Genomic DNA, 12,848 nt, shown 5'->3' on the forward strand with positions numbered 1-12,848 from the left:
ATAATTAAGTCATCTTTCCACTGTAGAGAAGTGATCATTAACAAAACAACACTGTTCAGTGCCTTAAGCTCATTGGTAGCTTTATTAGTGGGGCCTCAAACAAACTAAGCACCTCAGCAACAAAAGTGGCAGTCCCTGTCACTTAAGTGCTTGGCATTTTAAACTGTGCATGTCTTATTTATATACAACATAATTCCAAGGACAATTCTATCTTGCACTACTTTTATTTTCTACCACTACTATGTGGCAATGTTTTATAGATGTGCTATATTCTTTTACACTGCCATGTGTTTGTGTGTTTGTGCCACTGTTCTGTCACTTAGTACCAAGCCAGCTTGCTGCTGCCTTTCTACATTATTGGTAAACAATATTGTGAACTGTGAGTTGGTCAATATTGACAGGAAATTACTGGAAATGAATGTTATTGAGGTTAATAATACTGTAGTAACAAAAACAGGCAACAATTACATTACATTAGCAGTTAAAAAAAAGAGATCAAAACACCAAAACACGTGAGGGTGGTTTTGCAAATCCAGAACCAAAACACAAAAATTAATACAGATAGAAAACCAAAACATAAGGGTCATTGCACTTCTCTAATTTAAATCTGGTATCATTTCAGTTTGAGACCTAAACAAGCTAATAGAATTACAGTAATATGGGTATTCAAGTCACAATGTACTACTGTATATGCAAATGAAATGATTCCAACATCTCAAATTCAATTGCCTCTCTTCCTATGATCTCTTTTAGATTTTAGTCTCAGTCTATCCCAATATCTTTATATGTAAGGGATGTCAGGTCACTGGGTTCTTATTGACCCAGATCAGGTACTCTGACTTGGGATTCAGGAGATTATATGAAGCTGGACAACTTAATGTAGCTCCTCCTCATGCAGACAGTAGAGATGAAGGTAGAATACAGAGCAGGCAGATGAGTTACCTTGTGATCTGGAGTGCAGAGAACCGGAACAGGAATACTTGATACATGAGGAGATATTATAGACAGGATTAGGCTGGTAAGTACAACAGTCACTGAAATAACAGAAGGTAGGTACTGTAAAAGTCTTTAGCAAAGACCATAAACAGCTGGAGATAGACTGAAATTATGGTTAGACCTGGCATTTGGCTGGAATAGCAGCAATAGTTTGTGGTGTTAAGCACACTGCTAGGAGCAAATGCTGACACTGGGTGTAAATAGCGCCCATAAAATAAAACAACCACCATTGGTTAAACATTATTAGATGTATAAAAATAGGAATTGGAATGAATGATTGCCGGATGGGAGGTCGGCTGTCAATATCCCAATGCCGGCAGGCTGAACAGTGCAGATCTTGATGGAGGTAAGTAAAGTACCTAACCCTCCCCTCCTCTCTAGCCCTAACCCTTCTTTAGTGGTGCCTAACCCTAAACTTTCCCCCCTAGTACCTAACCCTAACCTCCCCCCAGGGGTGCCTAAACCTAACACCCCCCTCCCCGCACCCTAAACCTAACCCTCCTGGGGGATGCCTAACCCTAACATCCCCCCTGGGGTGCCTAACCCTAACCCCTTCTTCCCCTTGCCTAACCCTATCCCTCCCCAGGGGGTACCTAACCCTAACCCCCCATCCCTGGCTAAGTGCATACATACCCCCGGCATTGGACGATCAGTCCGGCATCCTGACTGGGTCCTAGTAATGGGATTAACATAGGCGTTGGTATTTTGATGCATATGTTAGATCCATTGCCGGGATTACACTGTTGGGATTGTGTCCGGCAGCCTTGTGGCCACTGTTCACATGACTGCATCCCATAAAAACATACGTTCCTTTATAGTGAAACCTCATGTGGAGCTTGTTTGTCCTTTCTCTTTAGGATGACTCAGTTGTCCTTGCAGTCCTGTTAGACAAAAAATAATAATAAACATACAATGTGTAAACCATTTTCTGATTAATTGGTGTATATAGAGCAATTTTCCCCCTCTTCATTTTACTTAAGGTTTTTGTTTAGATGGTGATTAGTATACCCCAGCTCACACTCTAGGGAATGGTACTCATCTTATCTAGGTTTCTTTTAGAAGTAGAAGAAATCCTCAATTGTGATGGTGGGAAATTACCCCTTATGAGGTAGATTTCTATATGTTGTGAATATATACAGGGGAACGTACCCCACTTACAGCCTTTATGAAGGGGTCTAGCATATAAAGGTATATTTTCGAAGTAATATAGAATTCCCATATAGATCAGTTTAACCCACTCACTGTGGGCCTGATTCAGACCCGATCGCGAGCACTGAGTGCTCGCAAGCGGGTCGATTGTGCCCTAGTGCACATGCGCACGACGGAGAGAGCTCTGATGTGTGCATGCACGAGACCCGCATAGTGACAGCCAAGCTGTTGCTATGGTTCTCACACCAAAGGGGGCGTGCTGTCAATGGTGAGTGACAGCACGCCCCCTTTGGTGGGCGTGCCGGGAGCGTTGCTGCCCAGATGGAGGCGTTCCCATGGGAATGCCTACCATCTGGGGCCGGCCCCACTGACATCACTAGTGATGTCAGTGGGAGTGCTTTTGGCTCTGATAGAGCCAAAAGCACTCCTGGGCTTGCGGCAGTGAGACCCTACCACAGGGTCTCATCGCAAGCCCAATGGTCGCGATGGTCTTGACCATCGTGACCATCTTTTTGGCTGCTCGCATAAGCTGTGGGTGGTCACCCACAGCTATGCGAGCGGCCAGGAGGCCGCTCCATTTTTAGGTAGGAGGGCCCTGATTCAGAGCAAGCGCTCTGGTCAGAGCATCCGGCTCTGAATCAGGCCCAGTGCTCACTGTTGGTTCTATACACATCAAGCTTTCTTTTCCACGAGTGTCTTCTCCCAGGTATATGTGGTGTACATTTCATATAATTCACAAGTTTGGTAAAAAAAGGTATTTTTTCCAAAAAAGCCATATTTATAACAGTCCAGCAAATAGTGACAGAGAGCATACTGTCCTCTATAAATAGCTTAAAAGATAAATGCCAAAAATACATGAAGAATCCAAGCAGCATAAAAAAACCACAAATCCTCTCAAATAAATGGTTTCAGCTGACCTACCTCATGGATAAAGGGTAAAACAAATAGCTGTTCACACTCCTCTCCAACTGAATCCACCTAAAGAGAAAAGACAAACAAGTTGCAATGAGGTTTCACAATCAAAGGAACGTATGTTTTTATACATCTAATCACGAGTAACCAATGGTGTAGAGATCAAGTGCCTTGAGTTTGACCCATCTCCAAATGTTTTATTTTATAGTGATTTTAAATGCTGGTGACATTTTATAGGTATTGACACACATTCAGGCAGCTTTTGTCTGCACCATCACAGTTGAGAATATCATTACTTATTGTCTTGTACTGTATATAGTGCACAGCCTGGAACTTAGGCCCTCATTCAGAGCCGCTCGTTAACAGCAGTACGCTCGTTGCGTTCCGATGTTGAGAAACCGCGCATGCATCCGTGTAACACTGCGCATGTGCGTACGGCAGATTGCGAGCTTTTTGTCACTCGTTCGGCAAATTGCGAACAGGTAGTGACATGTCAAATGTGATTGACAGAACAGGCCGTTTTTGGGCATTGACGGGGGTGGAGATGGAAAAACGCAGGTGTAGCGAGGCGTTTTTGGGGCGTACGTAAATTAGCTCATGCGAACGTCCAATGTGTTCGTACCAACTCATATGTCACTGGCTGATCCTCTTTCCGTTCAAACTGCTCGCACAGCTGGGGGTCTGGATTACTCGACCACAATGGCAATGGCCTTGTCCTTTGGCCCGGGCCTCCTTGATGTTTCATCGATTTATCACGGCTTGTCAGAAAAACAATCAACTTTGTATTGAAAACCAGCTTGTAATGTTTTTTTTGTTTTTTTTTCATTTGGAATAGCACAAAACCGTACGCAGCTGAAAATCTCGGCTGCTAATTTCAGGATTACACAATCAATTAGTGTTTTTTTGTAGGAATGTATTTTACAATTTTGTTAGTGTTTTTGGATATTGTAACAATATTGTAATCATGTTTGTGTGTATTGTAACCTTTTGCATTGGGCTGGAGTTTTTGGTTTTTTTTTGCCAAAGTGTTCCTTAAAGTAACATTTTGTTTTAACCCTTGATTTTTTGGAACTCCAAAACTCAGATTTCGTTTTTTCCTTGTGGGACAGGATTAACTAGAAACCAATTTGAAATTAATGTCACAATACAGTTGAGAACAATTTGTAGGTCTTATTTTCAAAACACATTTTAAAACAAATCATGTGCATTTTCACATACAATTTTGGGGTCATTGTAACCCTCTAATCTTTGGTACATTAGTTTTTTTCAAATTATATTTTTGGTTCAAAAAAGACAAAAATAAAAAAACAATACAAGAAAGGAGAGGGAAGTTTTGTCCAGAAAGGAATATGGGGCAAGCACAGAAGGAGTCTGGGCAAAGTAGCCAGTGCTGTCATCGTTTCTTTCCCCGTTTGGCTGGGGTAGGGTGGGCGCCAGACCGGCTCCGGGATGTCCTCTGGCTGGCCTGTCCAGAGGCAGATGTTGTGGCCTCTGGACTAGGCACAGGGCTAGGCACATTTGGAGGAATGGCTGTTGTTGGGCCAGAGGTGGATGAGCCTGATGTTCCGGCAGGAAGGGAGGTCGGCTCCACCATGTGCTGGCGAACGAGCTGCTCCAGGGCATTGGCAATTCTGAAGTTGGCCCTGGTATTTTCAGCCAGGGCCTGACCAATGGTCACATTGGCCACAGCATTTTGCTCCAGGGCCTCAGCCACCCGTAGCAGACTGGCGTCCATCCTCTGCAGAATCTCCGTATGGGAATCTGATTTAAAATTGAGTTCTGTGAGGAGTGCCACTGCCTGCGAGGGGGATTGCCCAGGACTGGCTTCAGCAGGGTCCTCAGCTGGATGTACTGGTTCCTCCCCTGCAGAGCCAGCAGAAATTCTGCGGCCAAGGCTCCCCTCTGGAGCAGACTCATCCGCCTGTGTCTCTGTGAGAAAAAAGAGAAAAGAGGAACATTACAATCTACATATTGTCACATTAACATTTCAGAGTTGGTTACATCACAACATTTACCTGGGACAACATGAGGAGCCGCAAAGTCTGGCATGTCCATATCCATGTTGGACATGCCAAACACCTCCACATCCTGCACACACCCCTGTGCCAGCTCTTCCAAATCATTAAACTCCAATGACACAGGGGTGGGACCCCCACCTGTCCCCCTTGCATGCCTAGCCCTGTCAGCCATTTTTTGCTTTAGGCGATATTTGAAGTCTTACCATCTGTGGGTGAAAAAGTAGCCATTATTCCTGCATTATTTCACCCTGTTTTTTTGGGTGGTCAAGTTTTTACTTACCGCCGTTTGACATCCCGGGCTAGACGGACATAATCACCCACCCTATTGACAGCACTGGCTATCTCCTCCCACATTCTCCACTTCTGGCTTGCACCCATATTCCTGTCTGCCTGTGGCAGGATGTCCACACACTTCTGAACCAAAACCTCCATCTCCTTTCTTGTGAATTGTGGCTGCCTTTTCTTTTTCCCAGCTTTGCCCGGAATACTTGACCCAGCAACCTCTTCCATGTCATCCTCAACACCTATTTACAATAAAATTGTTAATTTTAGCTGGCCAACTTTCACTATATTCTGCCTCAAAATAATCCTTGATTAGAAATGCCAGAAAAACTTACCGGCCACCTCTTGGCCATTGTTTGGCTGGTCTGTAGCCATTTGTCATAACAAAACAAGAAATACACCAGACCGTTTATTTTTGGTCGTGACGTATTTATACATGCGTCCTTATTATTCGTCCGCATCTTTGATTGTGCGTTCCTATGATCCGTCCTTAATTTGAGCGGGAAAAGAAACACTATTTATGGCTTTGGCCGACTCGAGTCTAGGTGGCGGGTGTTGTTTGTTGGAGGTTACGTTGGTTGGAGTGGATTGTTGGCGGGAATTGTATTTGGCGGTGTTTCGCTTTTTTTGGTGTGGTTCTTTTAGTTGTGGTGTATTTTTTTGGTAAGTTTTTTACCATCTTCAATTTGTTAAATTTGGCTATCCTTTTTTTTTTTGGGGTACCAAAAATGTTAAAATTTTCTCCTTTTGTAGGTTTCTTTTGGCTCTGCCCCAACTACCTTTTTGTTCGGTGACTTCTATATCCTGTATTAGTAAGTTTGGATTTTCACTTGTTTGTTAAATGTTCATGTCTTTTTTTACGCATCTTTTGTGGACATTACTGTTTTTTTCTTTGTTTTTGTGGATCCTAAATGTGTGAACTAATTAGCGCATTTTTGTCTGCTTATTTTCTCTAGTAAAATTGCAAACTAATTAGCGCATTTTTGTCTGCTTATTTTCTCTAGTAAAATTGCGAACTAATTAGCGCATTTTTGTCTGCTTATTTTCTCAAGTTAAATTGGGTGAATTTTACCATTCACAATCTTGGTTGTTGTTTGGGACCCAAATTGTGGAAGTCTGCGCAATATCGGTTTGCTATTTGGAGAAATGTGTGTTTATACCCTTTTATGTTTTGTCTTTTACTAAATTAAGAATCCTAAATGGACACCATAAATTTTGTCCTTGTTCTGGTCTTTTGATTTTTAGGTTATGACAATACCCCGGCATGTAAGCATCATTGGATTGTATCGTAAAGATAAGTATTTTTCGATCTTTTTTGGGGGAAACAAACCTTAACTTCAATTCTTGCCATTTCAGGTTGATCTTGGTCGGATTGTTGTGGCCATGCTCCCGGAAGCCGATCACTAGAGAGTGATCTTGAGCGGCAAATTGACAGTCCTACAGCAATACCACCACTTACGCAATTTATGGCGGTGTTACATTTCTGTGCCTCAGGATCCTTTCAAACCACGGTGGGAATAGTTGCAGGAGTATCCCAATCCTCCTTTTCAAGGATCCTGAGGGCAGTGATGGAGGCCCTTTTCAAGCACCTCCAACATTTTATTAAAATGCCTTTGGATATGGGTGCCCTTAGTGTGGCCAAGGCCAATTTTTACCAAATAGCTGGCTTCCCTCACATAGGGGTTGTGGATGGTACTCACATACCACTTCAGCCTCCAGCACAGCTGGAGGACATTTTTAGGAACCGAAAACACTATCTCTCACTGAATGTAATGGTGGTATGTGATGCCTCCCTCCAGATCCTGTCCCTGAATGCAAAATTACCCGGGAGTGCACATGACTCATTCATCATCGTGCAATCAGGGATATGGCAAACATTAGACAACCTACAAGCTGGTGATGCGTGGCTTCTGGGTAAGTGGAGACCTTTAGTACATACCAATTCTAAGCTTGATACACAGTGTTCCTGATGTTGTCACTTCTTTTTCACAGGAGACAGTGGCTACCCTTGCACGCCCAGGCTGCTCACTCCTTATTTGGCTCCCACACCAAGGCCACAAAGTAATTTTAATTCTACACTTACAGCCACCAGGCAAGTGGTGGAGTGCTGTATTGGCCTTTTAAAAGGCCGATTCAGATGCCTCCACCGCTCTGGTGGCGAACTCATGTATTTGCTGGATATGGTTTCGAAAATTGTGGTCCTGTGTGGGATATTTCACAACATCGCCATAAGGAATGGTGTCCCAATGCAGCCAGAGGATGCCTTGCCTGAGGATGCCCCCCCGAGGTTGGTCGGAGGTCAGTATGTTGGGGGCCATATGCGATGATGTGGTGGCCAGATTCTTTAGGTAATTATTGGCACAAAAGAAGTTATTTGACACAATGTCGAAAGGAATTTTTTTTACCATCAAATGAATCGTTTTTTTATTTCCCATCTTGTGTTTTATTTCATAATCTTTTGGACTGAAACGATGACTACTTCCTGCTCCCAAAAAATGACTTCATGGGGCCACATTGGATATATATTCTGGAACCAATTTGGAAATGCAACATTTGTGGAATCATGTTGGCATGCTCATTCGTCAACCAGTTCTTGATTTTTAGTTTATTTTTTATTATGGTGTTTGCTGGTTTTTAAATTTTGTTATCACTGTGTGTATTGTTTGTGAACCAACACTTTGTGTTTTATTTTGTGGTGAATAAATTTTTTGTTTGTGGAATCCCAACAATTTTTTTGTACATTACAAGCAAGTGTAAGCAGATTCACCCACAGAAAATTTGCTTAATGGCTAATCCTGTAATGTGGCAATTTGCTCATTATTTAACTATGCTTTGTGGGTAAAAACCAACACCAAAAGGTATTATGTAGAATCAGTATGCTTTGGAATCTCGGCCTAAGCAGGTTTCCCTCAAAATTTTTACATGTAAATTATAAAAAAAAAAAAAAAAAATCTGGTAACTCTCAAAACCTATTGTTAGTGTTAGCTGTTTCATGTGCCTGCTTTAAAAAAACAACATAACACAATCTTAGTGACAGTTTCAAATACTTGTTGCAAGAGTCTACTTATGTAAGTTTAAACAATCTAAGATTTTGAGACAAGGAATGAGACTGTATTCAAAATGTAACTTTTTATTTTAGAAAAATAATTTGTGGGAAAAACAAAAAAATTAGGGACGCAGGATCCCCTCCATCCGATCCAGGACCACCAGCAGGCCGATCACATGCGCCCGCATAAGTTGGACGCACACGGCTAGGTCCGCCAAATGCCTCTGGTCCTCTGTGGGTTAGAAAATTGTGGTGCTTACTACAATGAATCCATAATTTATGAATCTCAAAAAATACTCAAACAAAAGAGACTTAGCAAAAAGTTACAATAGTGTGGCAAAAACCACATTAAAAAAAAACCCTGAACAATAAAAAATGTATAAACAAAAAACCATAAAAAAATAGCAACCGTATGCCAGACATACAAGTTTGACTGTTTTGACATGTGGGATGTGTGTATGGGGAAATCAGCTGTGAAATGTAAATACAAACAGATATATAACCAAAATGTAAAAAAAAAAAAAAAGGAAAAGGCACAAACAAAGGATTAGATCAACACATTTTCATCCACAAAAAAGGATAAAAGGGAAACATACCGTTGTGAATGACGGCAGGCCCCGAAACCACTCCATCGTCCTCCTCGGAGGTGGTCACATTTCCCAAGGAGGTGGGAGGTGTTATCACAGATTCGGGAGATGGGGTGGTCAAGAGAGGGGTGGGTTGAGGGGAGGGGGAATTGGGATGGAGGGGAAATTGCAAAGAGTGATGGGTGACAGGGTCTGGGCAGGCTGGGGAGGAGGGGGAATTTTGGGGAGAGGAGGTTTGGCTGGGGGTTGGGGAGAGGGGACGAGATCACCGTCTTTGCCGGCGATGCCGCCGTAGTCTTCGCTCGGCCCCTAAATGATGGAAAACAAATTGAGGTTAGTTTAGAACATCACCTTGCTAAACGCTAATTGTTTAACCCAAAAAAAGGAAAACATGCACAGGCAGATATGAGTGAAAAGAATAAACAGGCCAAACAAGAAAACATGCACACGCAGATATGAGTGAAAAGAATAAACAGGCCAAACAAGAAAACATGCACACGCAGATATGAGTGAAAAGAGTAAACAGGCCAAACAAGAAAACATGCACACACAGATATGAGTGAAAAGAATAAACAGGCCAAACAAGAAAACATGCACTCGCAGATATGAGTGAAAAGAATAAACAGGCCAAACAAGAAAACATGCACACGCAGATATGAGTGAAAAGAATAAACAGGCCAAAACAAGAAAACATGCACACGCAGATTTGAGTGAAAACAAAAAACAGGCCAAACAAGAAAACATGCACACGCAGATATGAGTGAAAAGAATAAATAGGCCAAACAAGAAAACATGCACACGCAGATATGAGTGAAAAGAATAAACAGGCCAAACAAGAAAACATGCAAACGCAGATATGAGTGAAAAGAATAAACAGGCCAAACAAGAAAACATGCACACGCAGATAGGGCCACAAAGATAAACATGAAAACCAAAAAAAAAAAAACTTACTTTCCGCTATACGCATGCGAAAGCATGCCAGCAAGCGGGGCGTCCACCGTTGATGGTCGGACCACCTGCGCTCCAGCTGGCCGATATGTCGGCGTGAGCCGAAGGAACGCAGGCGGCTGCAAACCTCTGCATAAGTGGCACGCTTTTCCCTATTGCTGATGGGGGGAGGCTGGCTGGTGATACGCCTGTCCATCACCTCTGTAAGAACCAGAAGCTCTCGCTTGGTGAATGCAGAGGCTCTCATGATGGCAATGGTGTATTTTTAATAAAACAGTTTTAATAAAGACCATAAAATAAATTTGATTGGCTAATGTAGTTGGGAAATTAACAGGAACCATTCTATTAGTTAGTGTATGAGTCATGTGTTCGACAGGCCCAAAAATCTATTGTGAGTTATGATAGGCTTGATGCAGTGACATGCGTAAGCTAATTTAAATAAAGAAATGAACCCAGTAAAATATGCGTGGGTAAAAACACTGAAAACAAATGGATAATTGGCTCAAACATGTATTTTGGCAAAAGAAAGCTATTGTTTAAACCATACGTATTCTGCGGGTAAACACAAACACGGACAAGAGTAAAGTTTATTGCAATTCAAAAAAAAAACATGTGAAGAGCAATTAAGCTAATTGATATATTGATTGGCATGATACGATTGAAGGAGGTAGCCAGAATGAACGAGCAGGTAATCGGAATCTGACAGGCCCACTTCCGGTTTGTACTTGTGCGTGCACTCGCGCACGCAGGGGGGTTTCCAAGTACCCAGAAACCCCCCCCGACCAATCAAATTATTTTTTCAGAGGCCGTAACCAGGGTGGCCACACTGAGCGGAGAATGCTCTTGGGCGGACACGGCCTCTGGAGCAATTTCTATTTGCCGGGTGCCTGCTGCTATGTATATCAGCGGCGCACCCGGCTGTCCTGGCTGCTGTGAGGGTTTTGTATAGATCCCCTTCTTTTGATACATCTATGGAAGGGGATCTATCCATGACCCTGCTTTGAGCCTTTGAGCTCCGCCTCCTCCGGCTCCCGCATGGTGCGCTGGCTCTATGGAGAGACGACATGTCTTCTCTCCAGTGACAATTGCCACAGCGCATACAAGGGAGGGATCGAGGAGCTGGTTGGTGCAGTGCGACGAGGGAGGGCGGCACGGCACTGAGAGGCTAACTGCAGAATCATGTCAGGTCAGTTTCTTTGTTTTTAGTGTTGGCTGGGTAGGTGGTGTGTGTGTGATGTACAGTATGTGTGATATATGTATGTGTTGCTCTGTGTGTGTGTGTGAGTGTGATGAATGTGTGTGACATTGATGTCCCAGGGAAGAAGGGGGGTGGGGGGAGGGTGTTTGTGATGTGTGTGTGTGTTATATAGGAGTCCCAGGGAAGGTGGGGGGGGGGGCTGTTTGGTGCCACCAAGCTATATCTACACAGACATTGCTGGTGCCAGTGTGGTCCAATTGACCAGGTGGGTGCTGTGCATCTAAAGTCCCAGGAGGGGAGGAGGAGGGGAATATAGTAGCATGAAATACTAACAGCTCTGGAGTCTTTTTTTTTTCCTTTGTAAATAAACTGTATAACTATTCAATTTTCCTTTTTATTTGTTCAATGTGAATATTTAATTGGTATAAATGACAAGGGAACATGTATGTATGCTGTGTGTGTGTTTGTATTTTGTAAGTATGTTGTGTGTGTATATATACTGTGTGTATGTCTCACACACACACACACACACACACAACAATCTCTCTATATAAAAAAATATCTCTCTCTCTCTAAAATATGGAAACCCCCCCTTAAAAATCCTGCGTTTGCCCCTGGCGTGCGTTCCCTGCAAGCCACATTGGGGATGTACGCTCGCTATTTGGCTCGCTCGTCAGCTAGAGGAGGGGTCGGTAGACTTTGGGGTGGAAGTTTAGCTGCGTTCAAAATTACGTGCGAGTGCTAAAAATGTACATATTTCGGCACGTACGCTGAACGTACGAATGGCCACTTGCATCCGGGTCTGAATCAGGGCCTTAGTGTATTATTTGCAGTGAGTAGTGTACCAAATGGAATCTTGAGATAATATTTGCCTTGAACAGCACACTAAATTGAATTGATAGATACTTGCTGTGAGTAGCGCACACACTGGAGTGGAGACTGGCATTTGTTAATAGTAGTGCACAGCCTGCAATGGATGTTGGCACTTGCAGTGACAAGCACAAAGCCTGGAGTAGATGCTGCCACTTGCTAGGAGTAGCACACAGCATGGAATGAAAGAGAGCCAGCAGCAGCAGTAAAACAAATGTAGTCAGACTGAAACAGATGAAGGTACACTGAGCCAGGAGCCAGGAAGCAGGTCTCATGAAATAAGTTGTCTGGGCAATGAGCTGATTGCCAAAATAAGGTTTAAATAGGGCGCCCGGGTTGCTCATATGCTGCACAGATCATATAATTGGATAGCAGCCTCTGGTTGGTGGTAAATCATTTAGGTGATAGCAACCATGATCCACCGGCACAGGAGAAGACTCTGTAGGGATGTGTGTTAAGTGTGCCCATGTAAGAGTCTTTCTTTTTACTTCATGGCAACTTTCTTTTTTGTATAGTCATGGTTAAGACTGAAAAATACTTAACCTGATGCTAGTTTGTCTTAGTAAACTTCAGCCACCAGCACTAAGGTAACATATATCACATAGGAAAAACATTTAGGTGGTTTCATGCACCTTTCAAGGAAAAATTCAGATATGAAAGACTACTTTTCAGTTCACCAATTGATAGATGGATTTTACTTGTGAGCCAAGAACTATTGGAAAATTAGGGTATTGCACCACATCAAAAATGAGATTTTCAATACAGTATGTCTCTGAAAAGTGCAGTATGCAATTTCATGGTTTCTTTATTCTAATTACCAGAGACAAAATTAAATCCGTTAA

The sequence above is a fragment of the Taudactylus pleione genome, unplaced genomic scaffold, assembly GCF_031769625.1.
Source record: "Taudactylus pleione unplaced genomic scaffold, aTauple2 ptg000078l, whole genome shotgun sequence".
In the NCBI taxonomy this organism is placed as follows: domain Eukaryota; kingdom Metazoa; phylum Chordata; class Amphibia; order Anura; family Myobatrachidae; genus Taudactylus; species Taudactylus pleione.